Source organism: Xiphophorus maculatus, chromosome 14 (assembly GCF_002775205.1).
Source record: "Xiphophorus maculatus strain JP 163 A chromosome 14, X_maculatus-5.0-male, whole genome shotgun sequence".
Taxonomy (NCBI): Eukaryota; Metazoa; Chordata; class Actinopteri; order Cyprinodontiformes; family Poeciliidae; genus Xiphophorus; species Xiphophorus maculatus.
Window position 1 is genome coordinate 27259376 of NC_036456.1, and position 18443 is coordinate 27277818.

At 37.3% G+C, this 18443-nt stretch overlaps 1 protein-coding gene across 3 annotated transcripts in view; it reads left to right on the forward strand.

Moving 5' to 3' along the window:
• The window catches only part of LOC102219596 (neuroligin-2-like), a 291900-nt gene that overhangs the window by 39717 nt on the left and 233740 nt on the right, over positions 1–18443 (forward strand). For all 3 annotated transcript variants that reach the window (XM_023346421.1, XM_023346423.1, XM_023346422.1), the window contains exon 2: positions 5294–5388. The gene's annotated coding sequence lies outside the window, so the exon portion shown is untranslated. The remainder of the gene's footprint in view (positions 1–5293; positions 5389–18443) is intronic.

The window sequence follows — 18443 nt, forward strand, 5'->3', positions numbered from 1 at the left end:
TTCGCTTATATTTAGCATGTTCCTTTGTCTATTAAAAGCCAAAATCACCTGCTGCTGGTGAGAGAAGTCATAAAAATTAGCTCTCTACTACAATTCGTACTCACTTTTTAGTTGAAGAGACTTTCTTTTCTCCCGGTTGACTATTTTAGAAGTCATTAATCAAGGGTGCTAGGGCTCGACCGTGTGTGAATAACCGGTTCGGACAGGCTGGAGAAAAAAAAGCAAAGGCCATTTTAAGTACTGTATTACAAAACCTGTCCATCACACACTCTGAGACGCACACTTCCACTCAGTCAGAGTCCGAGTTTTGAGGCGAACTGTGAAGCCCGAGTGATACTGTGTGCACAGAGGTGGTTTAGCAGTAAGAGTGGCCCTCCTCTCTTTATTAAAGGGATGGACGGAGGTGAAGAGGACTGCAGCAGAGGAGAGGGACTCGGCCAGATAGACACATAAAATAGTCCAGAATCGACAGCCTTTGTGAAGAACAAGCTTTTGCAAAGTCACACTTGCCTCAAGCAAAACATCTGAAGTCTCCTGGAATAATAGATTCACCATGCACTCTTTTCTTTCTCGGCATGCCTTTTTCCCCCTCACTACAAAGAGCTGCAGCAAAGAAAGACATTATTTTCTTCGCTTTTTTTTTGTCCACATTTTGTCCTCTTCTGCATACAAAAAAAAAGCACACAAACGCTTTTGTTGCATTGACAGCATAATATTGATTTGAGAAAATCTGCTTTTAGGAAGCCAAATAACACAGAATGAGACAGTTGGTGCAAGCGATGGATTTACATGTTTTTCTTCTCAGGAAACAAAGAAATAACATTAAAAAATCTTAAAGTGTGATGAATATAGTAACCTGACAGTGACATTTTCACCTCAGTAACCCCTAAATCACCAAAAAGAAATCTAAATATTGGTACGGTTAGTTTTTACGTCAGCGTTGAACTTTTCCCTTTTACAGTAAAGTGAACATTTTCAGATATCACATTAAATATTCTGTATTTTTAAAATAAATGTTAATTTAATGATATCTAAACTTTTTTAAAAATTATTTATCTCTGGAAAACTGGCTTGTTTGTTTCCAGGCAACCAACTAAACCAGTTAAAATAAGCAATAAGTCAATTAATTGCATGATAAATTAAAACAAGCTCAATAATGTTTTATTTTATTTGTTTTTCTCGTCTCTCTCTTCCTACCAAAGACAGGATAACAAAAGTCTTCAGTCTTGTGCATTGGCATTCAGTTTCCATTTTATTTGTTGTTTCAGTTGTTTAGTGTAGTTTATTTATTTTTGATAGCAACATTTCTTCCAGTTCCAGTGTTAACATTTTCATTAGAAATTAAATTTATTGATTTTTGAGAGTAAAATTTGAAATAGATTTGTAGCAATACATGTATTCAGACGAAACCGTTACTGTATGATGTATACTGACAGATAAAATAAATCAGTCTGAATATTATCTCTCATCTAAAGATGAGACACACAGGAGGTTACATAGGAAAATGTCACGCTACGCCGATGATGATGTAATGTTACATTTTTGTGAGTAATTCTGTTTTTGAAGCTGAAAATGAAAAGCAAAACATGATTCTACTATGGTGGAAGTTTATTATCCAAAAGTTTATTCCCTCCTCAAAGTTTGGCCTGATATTTTAATATACTAACAGAAATATATAATATATATTGAACAGTTAAAGCTAAATAAATGAAGAAATTAATAAAGTATTTTTCTGTGTGCTTTAAATACATTTGTACGACAGCGTATTGGGGTCATTGTAGATAGAGAAAAGATTTCTGAGCTTCTAGACAAAAAATTTAGAAATTTCAGAGTTTGAAAATTGGAACAAAAATCTGAAACTTTGAGATTAATCTAAGAAATTTAGCAGAAAAAAATCCAGTGATATTTCTGAGTTTTATCTAAAAATTTCGGAGTTTTTTTACTCACAAATTTTCCACTTTTGGAGCTCAGAAATTTCATTGTACTTTCTAGAAAATGTATAAGCTTTTGGCATAAATTTACTACTTTTTTCCATCTACAACAGCCCTTGTGCTAGAAAAAAACCCCTGAAACTTTCAGATTAGTCTTAGAAATTTCCTTGTTCTTTCTAGAAAAATTTACTCCTTTTTTTCTATGTAAGACAACTCTAATACACTGTCGTACATTTAAGTTTCATATATGTATGTTTACCAGGGGTTCATGGATGACTTTTAGTACTGCTGTCATAATTATATAAGTCATGCTTACAGATGTGAGTTACTATGCTGACATGAAACTCTCACTTTCATCCTGATAGGATTTTAAAAAGCTGTAATTTTGTTTATTATGAGTCAACAAATTAGAAACAAAGTATACATGCATTCTGCAAGAATCGTCATAATTACCTGCTTACACGCTGATGAATAAACAAACACAATCTCTATTTCTGTCCCTTGACTCCAGTCCCTCCCTCTCAGCAATCCCCGGTGCAGCCAGCTACTTCGTGCTTGGGGAGCAAAAGCAAAATCAAAGTACTCTGTGAAATATGGCTCGGATTTGTTATTAGGTAAAGCCTTTGTTTTCCATGGCACGGAGGCAGGATGGAGGATTTAAGCTTTCTTATCGGAGAGCGTACAGATTAGCCAAATGGGAAGCAGCAGCCGCCGCCGCCACATCTCGCTGCTTTTCAAGTTGTTAGATACCAAAGCTGGGTGTGTAGAGAGAAGTGGATAAACATTTCATCACATCCTCCCTCAGGTTTTGGTAAAATGTTGGAAGAAGAAAAGAGAAATTAGGTGTAAATAATGAGCTCTTGACTTTAATTTCCTGTCATGTTGGGAGGTTTTTAATTCAAATTAAAAACAAATTTCTTTTTTTTTTGTCCAAATCCTCTTCCAGCGTTTCGCTTCATTGGTCAGGTGTAGTGGAAAAGGAGTTGCTCATGCATGCTAAAGGGGATAAGAGCTGCTCTTGGAGACATCTATTTCTAATTTTTTAGTATATAATTACATTATTCGTGTGCATGTGACAAAGCAAAACGAAAAAAAAACAACCTTTGAAGCCCAACCGCGCGTGCACTTGGACATGCAACAAACACGCAGTGCCTCTGCGAAGGGTACGGCGAGTGCACGGCCGCGCTGTCCTGTCATCTTTTATTCAGCAGGCCACTGTGCGTCTATTTTCAGCTCTGCACCACTCCGCAGAATGAGCTGCTTTCTAGCAAAGAGAATGGGCTCATTTCAGTTAAACGTTCCCCTTCACTTCCCTTTTTACTCCCACAGATGCAAACATCTGCATCTGTGCAAATTGCACATCGGCTGCATATTCATTGCCGTCGCCGCCGTTGCCGTCGCGTCTTGTCCCAAAGCTGCGGCGCCGTTCAACTTCTAACAGCAGGGTGGCAAAGTAATTTAAATACTGCTCCTCTCCACCGATTCGGCTGTAAAGAAGCAGCTGATATACAGTGTTTAATGGCATTTGGAGACTGGCAGCCTTTAAAGAAAGTGAAGTGGAAGGGTGACTTTGCAGCTCGCCACTGTTTGAAGGAGAAGCGGCGTTGAAGGGAGGCTCCACAGGCCCCTGTGGGAGCCACATTGAGTCAGCAGTGGAAGCCTGAATAATTAGAGGCTAGCTCTGGGTCTCTGTCATCATTACACCGCTACGCGTATTTAATATTCAATGAGACTTTATTTTTTATTTATCTTGTACGAGAGTGGGCGAAAGGGCAACTTTGCTGGAGGACGAGCCACGTGCCAACAAAGATATGCTAACATGCGCTCATGTGAGAGCTCAGAGGGCTGTGAATGCAGTCTTACTTGCAAGTCCGCTCCAGGCGTACTGTTGCGTGGCTCACGCTGCTGTACAGAAGCTACAGATGACGAATTTGACCCCAGAGGTCAACGAAGTCGCTCTGGTTGACCTTGGTGGGAAGTGAAGCTAGACTTTCAAGTCGAGTCTTGTATAGCAACTAAAATGTCTCCATGTACGTACAAAACATCTGGAAGTAAGGATTTATTAGACATTTTATGGGCATTTAAAAAATAGTATACCAATAAGTTTTTAAATACATCAAATAAATAATCTTTTCCACCTCTAATGGGACATGCAGCTCTGGAAAACATTAAGAGACCACTTAAATTAATCACTTTCTCTGATTTTACTCTTTATAGGTTTATATTTGAGTAAAATAAACATTGTTTTTTTATTTTATTAACTACTGACAACGTGCCTCCGAAATTCCAAGCAACAATTTTGTATTTATTAGCAGAAAATGAGAAATGGTCAAAATAAAGAAAAAGACTCAGTGCTTTCAGACCTGTAATAATGCAAAGAAAACAAGTTTATATTCATTTAGAAACAACAATGATAATGTTTTAACTCAGGAAGAGTTTAGAAATCAATTTTTGGTGGAAAAAACCAGGAGGTTTTCAACAGGGTTCAGTGCAGTGGGCTCTTAATTTTTTTCAGATCTGTATTTCTGCAATTCAACAACAACAAAGATCAGATATATATTATTCTCCCTTTAACAGGTTAGGATAGGTTTATGGTTTATATAAAACATGTTCATTATATTTTTACACAAAATAATTCTTTGGTAATGAGATTTCAATCTCATCACTTCTGCCCATTTTGAGCTGTTTTAGGGCGTCTTGTCACTTTAAATCCAAAAGCTGCTGCTGGCCACGCCCCCAACTCAACGTTTACACTCTCAAACAAACGTGTAATTATGCAACCACAGATCTTTGAAAAGCACTAGTAGAGCCTCCTTCACAACCAACAAGAATTGTAAGTCAACAACAAAATGCCTGTCTTTTTCAGCAGCCATTGTACAGCGGTAAAACCAGCTGACCAAACGTGCTGGAGCTCAGTGTGGGTTGTGAGGTAGCGTTGATTGTGTCTTAACAATCAGGAGGTTTTTCATTTCCCAAACACCAAAAGAAATATTAACTTAATTCCTAAAGGCATTTATGAACCTGAAGAAAAGTTTATTGAAAAAGTCTGACATGGAGTTCTGCTAAAATGCTGGAGGGTATTATATTAAAAATCTATGTAAAGGCGGTGGGCTTCATTAATCAACATGAAGTGTAATTAAAAACGAAAAGGGACAAGCTTGATTAAAGTTATGAGTTACTCGCAGAGCTGTTGTATTGGGCTGTGGTTTCATTTACACGGTTCTGCTTAATGAAGTGATCAAATATCAGTTTTGCTCAAATGTAGCCAATAAAAAGCCACAACTTTGTAGAAGAAAAAAGTTGTAAGTGGTTTCTTTTATGCTCATATCCTGTTTGTTTACAACCTGCCTTTTTATTTTTAGGTTCCCATAGTGACGGCAAAACCGGAGAAAACAAATCTGGAGGTCAACTCATTCAAGAATATCTGGAGAAGCCGGCACGCAAAACAACTTTAAAGGTTAGACCTTCCTCTTTGCTTATGTCCTACCTTTTATCTAACAGTAAAAGCCAGCGGCGGTTATCGCATGCTAATATATTCCCAGTGGGTTCCTGCATGCATTATGGGCCTGGATCCAGGGTATTTGCAAACCTCAGACATGTTGGCATGTTGTTGTGCAGAGAAGAGAAATTTCTCACCATTTTTCCATCAATCCTCTTAGCAGAAACATACCTGCTGCTGGTGGCTGATGTATTGCTACCGTGCATTGTGCAGTGGAGCTCCATTTGTCTCAATCACACAATTCTTCTGTTATCATTCCAGCTCAGTTACTTCTGGGAATGTCCCCCAAGCATAACATATGAGGAATACTGCGCATATCCATTACACAAATAAAATGTGAGGCCAGGTTCCTGTCTTTACAAATGGCATTTTGGGAGCAATTAAAGAGACTAGCTATGCATTTAGCTGAAGAATAATCCCAAATATCAATATTGGCATTGGGACTAATGGCCAGTGGACATTTATAAATAAATGTTGCACTGTACTAATTGGGCAGATGGTGTTTAAAAACCTTTCTGCTGTTCAGTACTTCAGCAGAAAGGTGGTGTTGCGCGCTGGATTCTAACAACTGACAGTCAGTCTTTACCATTAAGATCCAATTGTTCTTAGGACATTAGGTTTTCCAGAGGAGATTTGACCTTTCTAGAAGACATTACAACAAAATGAACAATGTAGGTTTTTGGGAATCCTCTGGTCCTTAGACAATATACTGAAATGTTGAACAAAAAGCTTTGGGTTTCTGGAAAATAACCATCAAATTTAAGATAAAATGGAGTCAAAAGTCATTAGACAAAAAAATTAATTATTGAATGATAACGTCTGAGATCACTTTGAAAACAGCTAAAAGTTGTATTTAGGCTATTTCTGTCTGTCTTTTAATGATTCAGGTGAAAAACAGAGCCACTATAACGGAATTACTGAAAACCAAACTTTAATAAACATCCCTGAATGAATGCAAACGCTAAGATTATATACATATATAATCCATTTCCTAACATTCTTGTATATTCTGTATATTCTGTATAATCTGTATAATCTGTGCATATAGCTCCCATGTTTATATTTATATTTATACACAATATCTATATCTCTTTGCTATAACCCCTTATAGTCCATACATACATAGTCTTGTACATCTGTAAATAAATATTTATATCTCGTAGAGCACTTCTGGATAGATGCAAACTACATCTCGTTGCTTGTACTTGTGACAATGCAGTGACAATAAAGTTGAATTCTATTCTATTAATATCTTAAAAACTAAGATATGCCTTGGGTTGTATTAGCAGAGTCAGATAAACAATGAATTTTTCATGAATAAGGTCAAATTAAAACATCTAGACCTTGCATATTTCAAACATCGCCTGCTATTTAATTATTTTATCAGAAATAGTAGTTCATAGAAAGCCTGTTGGACATGAGTCGATGCATTCAAGGACCAGTTCAGAGACATTTTTTGATCAACCATGCTAACAAGGCTATAAAAAACATATAAAATACATAAAAATACATGTTACACCATAGCCTCCTGACAGTAACTACTTTAAATAACTCTAAAATACATTAAATGGAAGTAAACAAAGTCTATTTAGCTGCTGGATGAGGCTATAAGGGGAATGCTAATTTTAGCAATGATTAGTTGACCTAATATCGTAGCAACTAGCAGTGACAAGCTACATAAAAACTACTGAATCAGTCTTACAGCCTGAAAATAGTTTGTTACAGAAACTATTTATACTCCTACTGAAACTAAATCTTATTTGGTAATATCTAGCAGCTAATAATCTACTGGTTAATGCATTCCCATTAGCTGTGTTAAGGAGAAAAGTTATTATGTTAGCTTAAATTTTGGAAAAGCATGGCTCTCCTTTTCCTCCTGTTAACCGGGTCGAGCGGGGTTCTCCGTGAGCGTCCTGCAACCGCGTGCTGCTAAAACGAAACAACAACAAAACGTGTTGACGTCACAGATCACGGAGTTTTAATCTCATACAAAACAATCGACAACAAAGTTGCAGAGATACAGAGATATGCATTTTCTCATGAAAATAAAAACACACAAGGGGAAGACAGACAAACACAAAATACATAAGACAGACAAAGGCGCCCAACGTGGAGTAAAAAGATGGAAAAAACTCTCCGTTGGCTTGCTGACTTGTACTTTTTAATGAAAGAGGTGTTTCCCTATTTAATATATGCAGTCAAGGCGTTCCGTTCTTTGACCAATTAGAAACTTAGAAACTCCCCTCATCACAGCCCCGATGTCTGGTTTTTATCTAAGTGAAAGGGCGGACGACTTCGTCTTGGGCCGCGCCAGGTACGAGGGAGAGGCGCCAAAGAGTCTGTAACTCCTATCAGAGTGTAAATTTTATAGCTTTGTGTCTGTCAGCGGGGGAGGAAAAAAGGCCCTACTTCCCCCATGCTCCACAGAAAACTGTTCCAAATAAAGTGTTGGCTATCCCTTTACACATGTCGTAAGATTAAGTGTATTTTTAGCATTAAATAATCATTTTTCTTTACAATCCCCCTTTTGAGATCTTCACCAAAGATCTCAATAAAAATTGAGTAAGCCTTCTAATACCGAACCAAAACTATGTATGAAAAAACGAAAAAACCGAAAAATAAAAAGACAAAAGAGTAACGTACCCTAATTACATACAATCCCCCTTTGAAACAAAACCCAAGGTGTAGAAAGACTCATCCTTAAAAATATAAAAACATAAAACAAAATTATCACAATACAACCAAAACACAAGACAAACCAAAAAACCCAAAGTATACAATAAAAAATAAAGCAGGGACATACATATAAAAAACTAGTAAGAAATGCTCTGCAACTTCAAAGACAACATTCATCACAAAATTATAAACCGTCGAAACAAGAAACACACAAAATTACAATCTGCTGCACGTCTTTTCTGTTTTTTTTTTTTTTTTTTTTTTTCAAATGTCCATCGACAGTCTCTCAAAAAAAAATATGAAGTCTTCGTCAGGAATTGTTCAAAAAATTGCGCGCAAAAAAACAAAACGACAGTCCTTTTCAGAGTCCACAACGAACGAAAAAACACGCAATAAAAATTAATGTCGATCCTCTTGCAGCCTGAACTCCTCGGTTGGAAACCTCAAGTTTCCACCTTAGCGTCCGTTGCTCACTGAAAATTGGATTATTATGCCAATATAACCGTGAGTTTCAAAAAGAAAGTGAAATCTCCTCGTGAGGAAATTAGATCTTAGGAAACGACCCGTCACAGGTTAATAAAACAGACATTTTGTTGCAACATGAATTTCATTAGCATCAGAAACACAATTACAACATTCTTTATTATCATCTTCATTAATGTCAGTATAATCAAACGATGGTTTCACCTAAAAAATAAATTTGTTTTGTTATCTTCCATCCAGGGAAATTATTTTAATCCTTTTATCAAAGAACGCAGATTTTGAATGAGACCACATCCACAGGGCACTGAAACGACAAACAGAGATCAGATTTTCCAAAAGCATCATTCATTATGTGTATTCAACACAAACATCTTAAAGTCACCCCGTGTCAGAGTGAATCCTCCACCGCTCGCGACTCTGTGGCTGCTATCTTCGAAATAAGTGTGAAGCCGCTTCTCCAAGCAGCCCCACCCCTGCCTCGCATGCCAACAGCTTGTGTGACAGAGTCCAGAGTCCCACCTGGAGCGCGGAGCTCCAGGGCAATCCGTGTGCAAAAACCACGAGCAACTCATCCCGTGAGGCCTTATCTCCTACTTTGTCCAGTTCTGTTCATCAAATGGTGGATGTGATCCCTTCAATTTACGTTTCTATTATGTTAAACTATTGTTCCTACCCGATGGAAAACAGCAAAACCTTGTAATCACCCGCTTCAAAAGACATATTTCCAAAGTAACGTTTTGCCAGAATATTAAACAAATGCAGATCTTTTCTTAAACCAATCTTGTAAAAATAGGATCAAACAAACGAAACAAAACAAACACAAAAACCTAAAAATGTAGTTGTAAAGCTTACATTTACCATCAAAAATGAAAATCGCTGTGAATTAAACTGTCCCATTTAAATTACTTTTATAGAACAAACTAGATCTTATTGGTTATTTGTCTAAATCATTTTACATGCGTTCCTTAAACAAAATTCAAAAGAGTTAGACCTGGAGAAATTATAATGTAAATGTATGCCTTAACAAATCCAAACATTTTCAAAATATACCAATTTTTACCTCGGCTTTTACTTGTCGTCGAATTTAAAGTTTTATTCAAAATCGTTTTAAATGGATGTAAATCAAAAAATCAAAATCAAGTTTAGAAAAATCATTATAATCCCGCCTGTGTACTTTTACTGATTAGTGATAACTTTAATCAAGAACAGATTCTTCAAAACATTTCTTAAAACATTCATGCTCCATTAAATTAATGCTCTGAAAATGGCTGACACAATAATATTTTAATTTCTATAATTATTTTCCCAAGTTAATTAACCAAAATATGCTTCATTATCACTATAAATTTATCTATTTTCTCAAAATATGTTAGCCCATTGTCAGAAAATCTTATAATGGAGAACAACTCAAATCTATTTAAAATAAGCACATATAATACCAGAGAATATTTTCCTTTCACTTTTTTATGTGTAACACAGATCAGACATGTTCGTCAAAAAATTTGTTTAAGTAATAAAAGTTTCAGTAAATTACGTAAGTAATATAAAAATAAAAATAAATCCGTAACATATTCTCCCTCTGTATGATACATTACTGGCTAATGTATCATCATTACCTAATATGTTAACTAACGATGTTGATGAAATAGGGTCATTATTTTACTGAGAAATCCACCCAATTCAATGCTGCCCCCGTCCTAACAGGCAAACTTTCAAAACAAACAGAACAATTTATTGTAGGATGCTTTAAACCTTCAAAATTACTATTTTCCCAAAACATTTCACATTAAAGTTTTAAAACTCATTATTACATATTACTGTTATGATTGTCAAATAAGGCATTTTACAAACTTCTCAAAAATTTTCACTAGCGTTTGACAAAGCATGTGTACCAATTAAGACTCTGCGAAGGTTTTGCATAAACGAGCCAGAGAGACGTTGAATAAAAATTCAAACACAGTTAACAAAGAAAATCCAAAAATAATAAATTGGGCCCCTACGGAAATCAACATAACAAAAAACAACACAGGTAGTAACAGAACGACGTAAGCACAAACTGACCTAACAAGACATGAGGGGAACTTAGATAATGGCTGATCAGACCATTAACACACACTAAGGGGCAATTAAACACACAAAACCCTAACAAATACTGGTCAGTATATCACTAAATCTACAAATGAAAGAAATTAAACTAAAGACCAAATTTCCCCCTCCCCCTTTCGAACGGGTCAAGAGGAAACTGGTGACTCAAAAGAAAGAAAGTAATTTGTTATATTTAACAAATAGACAAAGAACTGACACAAATAGCTAAATAAAAAGTCAGACTAATGAAAACAAATTTAAAGATAACGTTTCACTAAATCTAGGAAACCAAACTGCAGCAAAATCCTGTCTTATGTGATGAGAAAAGACTCTCTACAACTTCCTATATCTATAATGTGAAACAATACCCTAAAATTTAAACAGCCAATCTCTATGTTCCTTAGGAAAAAAGAAAAATTAAATCCTTTTGTACTTTTAGATTTCACAATTTAAATTTGAAAACCACTACACCAGTCTGAGCAATCTCTATTGTCAGACCATAAAACAAATTCCTAAGCCCACCATAAAACCCCCTTTTCACCTCTCGGAGGAACTATTTGTATGGCAGTAAAGAGAGCCAATAAGGATGTCAGGAAGAACTCCCAATACTTTAAATACTTTAGTAGGCTTTGGCACGTAAAGCATCAGATATGTGTTAGTCTCTAAGTGTAAAATTTGAACTTAAAAAACCTTTCGTCGTACCACTACTAAAATTGTAACTTATATTCAGACTTCTTGTCAAGAGGTACTTTAAATGATGGGAGAGACAATGATGTGCCTTACAGCAGCTTGTCCTTTTCTGCTGAACTGCTGTAAGCAGAGGTTACTTCGCACTTAAAATTAGTGGTATGCAAAGAGGCTTCACATGTTAATTAGTTGAATCTAGGGGGGTAGCAGTTACAGCCCAGCTCTGTGGCCCTCCTGGAGCGGCTGCAAGGGGGGGGCTGCAAGTCCCCTTGTCCACATTATTCTCTACAAAAGTGCCATATGATCTTTTTCATTAACCAATAAGTTATTTCAAACTTAATGTTATCCTTCAACAACCAATCTTGTAAATTTTAGCAAACTGTTCTATATTAAATCAATTTCTATTTAACAAGAGAGTGACTACTAATTTATCCTGTCTAATTATCCGTAAGTCCTGTAGATTCAACAATATTTTATCTATCTTAAAGTTTTGGTCAGTTTGAAAAAAGACTGATTGTGAAAATATCTAGAGTCAGTTGCATATTGCAATTTGTTGTTATCTGAGCAATTCCTCTTACAGTTAGAGCCTGTTTCTCTAAAGATCTGTTCTGTTTTTTGTCTGTATCCTCAACTCATTAAAAAGGTCCTATTTTAACTCATTGTATTTTATTCTATTTTGCTGCTACCTTCTCAGCGTAGAAGGAATAATTAACATTTTATCCACTATTTTAGTTCTCAATTCTATACACAGGTTTTATTTTATTTATTTCTCTACTTAATCAGTCATGTATTTAGCCATTTATTCATTCACTATATTTATGTATTTATCTAGTAATTGGCCAAGACAGCATTTCTACAATCCTCTGTGACCTAATTTTCTTGGCTTATTCTTTCTGTCTTTCTTTATTTATTTATCTATTCATTTATTTAACCTTAGAACCCATAATTTATTTTCAATTTGTGCAGATGATTTATTTTATCAAGATTCTATCCTTTAATCGCCTTCCAAACTTTACACTGCAGGTCACATTTTACTGCTGTTATCGCTTAATCTAATAATTTAGTCCAAGTTAACACAGAGGATGTTTGTAAAAACTGGAAATTTTGCACCACATAACAGCACTAAAAAATTGCTCTGTATTTTATATGACATGAAATACCCAGTGGTATTTTATCTCCAATCACACACTCTCTCACACCAACATGAATTGTAATTCAACACAAAAACACAAAACACATTACAGAAAACACAAAACACACATCTGGCCAGGTTTATAGTCAGTCAAAGTTTCCAGTCAGTCATCATTGTATCAAAGTTTTAATGTAATTTATATCAATTTTACTGAAGTTTATATGAAATTTACTGAAGCTTCAGACATTATCCAATGTGTTATTAACATAGTTTCATGTGTCAATTTAATTAATTTTAAACTCCAATCGTCAGGAACCTTTTAATTCCCCGTGCACGTTTAAAAAGAGAGATCTCAAAGTTATGCTAAAATCAAACCACAACCAATAATTTTTTTCTCTGGTACCAGTTTAGTTTACTTAACTGTTATTTTTATTTTTAGTTATTTATTTATTTTTAAACTAAAAGACCACGTGTCGCCATCGTCCTACTTTCCCGTTAAGACTCTTCTACGAACCATAGCGTATAGCACGTGTCGCAACTCAGTGTCCATAATAACTTCACAATAAAACACAGCAAAATCAATGCAAATTAACACAAGCAGCGCTATTTAAACACAGCTTCTCACTCTGCACAGACACACAGCCAGCCCGAACTCGCGCACGCACACGGCCACACACACACACACACACACACGCAGATACACACATGCACACATACACACACCCAGAGCTCTGGAGCAGACAGCCACGTGTCGCGGCAACAAGCACAGATCGCGACACACAGAGAAACATAAACACGGTGTCGGACAAACGGAAGAGACAACGGGGAAAAAATAAAATAAAATGCCGGCTTTAAAAATGCATTTCTATTCGTCACCACGGCCGACGCAACCTAGCTCAGTCACTTCGTCTTCCTGAATACACACGATTGGCCGTGCTAAGGCACTTCGTTGTACTGAAGACAGGCGATTCAGCCTTGTTAAGCCAATTGTAAGTCTACTGGAGATGAGTCAGTCTCCGGGCCAATACAAGCCCAAACTACCAAATTGATACACAATTCCCAAATTCTTTTTAAATTCAGAGGTACAAGAATAAACCCTCCGGGGAAAAGAACCAAAAACTAAGAAAACCCCAGCCTTTTACAATAGGGTAAGCTAGCCCTACGTCTGGTCCCGCCACAGTCCTCTTGTTTGCGTATTTATAATCCAATTACTCAACCATCGACTCTTTTATAAACACAATCTCTGTACCTGTGCAGCTCCGTGAACTCCGCGTGGCTGGATACAGCCGCAACAGTCTAGCTCGCCCTTTCCAGCACACGGCGGTGCAAACAACAAAAAATAATTAAAAGTATCTCACCTCACCGAGCGGAACCAGGCCAACGCGTGACAGAGCCGCCCGCTCAAAATCCGCAACCGAACGAGCCCCCAAATTGTTAAGGAGAAAAGTTATTATGTTAGCTTAAATTTTGGAAAAGCATGGCTCTCCTTTTCCTCCTGTTAACCGGGTCGAGCGGGGTTCTCCGTGAGCGTCCTGCAACCGCGTGCTGCTAAAACGAAACAACAACAAAACGTGTTGACGTCACAGATCACGGAGTTTTAATCTCATACAAAACAATCGACAACAAAGTTGCAGAGATACAGAGATATGCATTTTCTCATGAAAATAAAAACACACAAGGGGAAGACAGACAAACACAAAATACATAAGACAGACAAAGGCGCCCAACGTGGAGTAAAAAGATGGAAAAAACTCTCCGTTGGCTTGCTGACTTGTACTTTTTAATGAAAGAGGTGTTTCCCTATTTAATATATGCAGTCAAGGCGTTCCGTTCTTTGACCAATTAGAAACTTAGAAACTCCCCTCATCACAGCCCCGATGTCTGGTTTTTATCTAAGTGAAAGGGCGGACGACTTCGTCTTGGGCCGCGCCAGGTACGAGGGAGAGGCGCCAAAGAGTCTGTAACTCCTATCAGAGTGTAAATTTTATAGCTTTGTGTCTGTCAGCGGGGGAGGAAAAAAGGCCCTACTTCCCCCATGCTCCACAGAAAACTGTTCCAAATAAAGTGTTGGCTATCCCTTTACACATGTCGTAAGATTAAGTGTACTTTTAGCATTAAATAATCATTTTTCTTTACAGCTGCTACTAGCATAAATATGCTAACAGCCCCATATAATAAATAAATAAACTAAACAATCAACGAAAAGATAATAGCTGTGCTAAACGACTAGGCGCTAAGTGGGATTAGCAGTAAACAGTGGCGGTTTACCGTGGGGGTCACAGTGGGGTCAGTGTTTGTTTCTCTGGGTACAGAACAAACGAATGTAACAAACAAAAAACATTTCAGGATTTGATATATTAAGTGAGTCACTTGTGTCTACAGAGCTGCAGATTGCTGGGCATTAGCTTTGTAATGCTAACGATTAGCATGTATGAACTGTTAATACTAGTTCACAGCTTTTGATTTCATCTTCTAATGCAAGCAGGTGAAAGCCAGAAACATTGAGTGATGTAATTCTCTGTGGCTGTGTTTCAGCTCAGTGTTTGGGTAAAAAACTCGTAAACATTTTATGCTCTGCTTGAAAATTGCTGCCATTGCGGGTTCTTTCTTCTAAATTAGCGAGTATCCTGCCTTTCTTATTCTCGCTCAACAGTCCCAAGCTGAGTGGACGGCAGCTCATTGCACGTCTCTTTAAGGTCTGAAGCGTGAGCAAAGGGGAGAGAGAAAACTGAGAGAGATTACATGCTAATGTTCCACTGCAGAACCAGAAACTGTCAAAACTCGGGTCTCAAGCCAATAAACATCTGTCTTTATTGATCTCATCTTCTATGCTTTTTATTTGGAAATATTGTCTATCAATGTAAGTTTCATACTACTTAATTATCTGGAAATCATAATAAAAAAGGATTTTATATTGAGTGGTCTGCTGGCCTGTTGGCAGCCCTGGTAAAAATCCTTATAAAGGCATAAAATATATGGATCTATGATTGCAGCAACATAATCCTACTCTGAAAATAATAAATCCATGAAATCATGTTGAAAACATTTACTGGCATCCCTAATGTAAACACTTTGTACATAATTGTTCCTTCTTATTTCTGTGGTCAGACGCTTGATAACACTAAGAGGAAGGTGGATTTTGCATCCATTTCTGATTATTTGATCTGGATTAATATCCTACTAAAGACCCAGAGTTAAACAGGATTTGTATCTAAAATATCCTGATATATCAAAGAGTTTCTGATGCCGGGCACTCTTGCCAAAGTTCAAAGTGAGATGGAAAGTATTTAAAAACTGGCCCGCAGCATCACAGATCATCACAAAGCTTCAATGAAATCTATTTCGCATAAATAATAGATTTTTTTTTAACCAAGGAAGGGACTTTTAACCACTGAATAATTCCCACATTTTGTTTATGTTATTGTGATTAAATGTGTTTATTTTAGATTTTTGCTTGCTAACAATGTGGCATTGCCAACATGTTTTGTTTTATTTACAACTGAACTAAAAACAGAGCAGCAGAACCAGCCATTTTGAGCAAAAACATTAGTATGTCTTCACGTTTTCTTAAATGTAGGTGAAACAACTGTAGGCGGCCATGTCAGAGCAGATCACGTAAGAGTTGGCTAGGGGAAATATGTACAATTTGTGCCTCAGAAGTCTTTGTTGAATAATTGATCAGTGATCATTAATGTGACTCTAATTAAAGGCAGCGGACTCATTTATCCGCTGTAGCCATGGCGGATGGCTTCCATGACTGCAGCCACTTTAAGGTGGAAAATCAACGTTGAGGCTTGTGTGTGTGTGTGTGTGTCTGGGTGTGGTGCAGAGATTGTGGTTTGGCTTTTTGTGAATTTACTAAACCATAGCAACAAGGAAACAGAAAAACGTTTAGAGGGAGAAAAATGGAAAAATTGTTTAAATCCCTTCCAGGAACAAACATTTAATCGACTTACACTTAATTGATTAACTAATAATGTCCACTTAGATCTTCTTTTATGGTGCGTTCACACCGGATGCGTTTCGCGCGTCAGAAATGCGTCTGACGCTTCAAGTTGGATGTGTGTGCACTTCAAGTCAGACGCTTGACACGTCAGGCGCGTCAAAATCTCTCTAGGCGAGCGTTGAGAGGAGCCGGTCTGTTTGTACAATGGCGGATGAAATGGAGAAAATGGAACCAAAATATTATGTAGTGAAAGCTTCTGCAATCATAACGGAGGCTCACATGACTTTCCTGAACATTTTGAGTTCAGTTTCTTTTCAATGGTGACAGTTGATAACGACACGACGGGCGTTGGAGCCTCTTGGCTTTTTTTCCTCTCCCGGTTACTATGATCAATAGCGAATTAAATATTGGGATTATCTAGGTTTTATTTACTGAATTCAACAGAATATGGCCATCGGGTGCCTGCTTGAATAAACCAGATAATTCTCAGATTTTGTGAGTTTCACAAGCTGGCTGGGCGCTGATGAGGGTCGCTATTAGTGCTGTTTTTGTCTGACCAGAGCCCAGTTTGATGACCTTTAGCCCACATTAGTGCCTGCATCACCTGGCAGGACACCAGCTATAGATTACACACATAGCAGAGTCTCTCTGATTGGTTGGCGCTCCGCATCAAGCTGCGAAAGTTCAGATTTTTCAACTCCAGCATCAAACGCTCGAAACGCTTCAATCTTGCAGCAAAATGAGCCATGACGTGCGTCCATGTAGACTTCGAATGTAAACCAGGACGCTCAAATCGCGTTTGGTGTGAATGCAGTCAGTGTTGTAGTTTGGCTGGCATCCAGAAGAGAGCGCCGCTGGTCATCATGAGAGGAACCAGTTAATACAGAATTAAAGATGGCGGCACCATACCAGAACGGGAAAATGAAACCGTCCAAACAAAGTCCGATTTGGGGTTCTGTTATGAAATAAACACTCAAGAAACTCCTAAGTTTCCCCTGTACGCTCCTTTATGACAGCAACGTCAACATATTAGAAAACTTACGTTTTTAATAAAATGGCCGCTTATTAATTAATCGTTAGTCAATCAATAAGATTAATCAACTTTAGATTAACCCATTAATCAGTAACTTGCATCACTAATCCCTGGTAATAATAAAAACCTCTAAAAGGTTTGGAAATAATAATAATAAACGCCCTAATTCTATCATGCTTTCTTCTTTTTAGCATCTTAATTAGCAATAAACACTATAAAAGCAGCAATAAAATAAAGAGGTTTGACTTTACCTCAAGCCAGAATTGATATGGAAGCCTAATAATATTAAATATCCTTGCATTTTCCTTCTCTTCATTTATTTATTTAACTTTTAATTAACCAGGAAGTCCTTTAAGATTACTGTCCATGTGCAAAAACCTGCTGTGCATCTGAAGCCTCAACACTTCAACTCTTCATTTTATTTCCTCCCTTTTGTTTCGTTCAGCACATTTTCATTCAGTCCTAAAGCAGTTAACGATAAGAGACGCTGTGCTGCCCCTGAAGGCTGCGCCTCCCCCTGTAGGGCCCGGTTCTCCAGAACCGTGACGGCTGTTATTTCAGACGTCTCCCCCTTTCGCTGCGGGGCGCCATGTTTACGCTGCTCGTTGCATTAAAAGCAAGCGGAGGAATCACGCAGCAGCCGATGGAGTGATAAAAACGGGCGGGAATCTGTGCGAGCGGACATGTCGGCGAGCGTATTTCACTCCTTATGTGAGAAGTGCCGAGTGTTTTATGGATCTTTAATCCACATGCTGTGTTCTGGCTCACTGAGAACATGAAATAAAAACCACTGGTTCCTGAAAGGCTTTTCTTTTTTCCCCTCTAAATGTTAAAATTGTTTGTAAGTGAAGGGAAATGGCGGCTCCTGGATTACTTAGAGGTAAAGGAAGTTATTCTTGAGTTTCAATAAAGTGAAGAACAAACAGACTAAAAAACTATTTCTATCCAAGAGATGTTGTTGCCCTAAAACC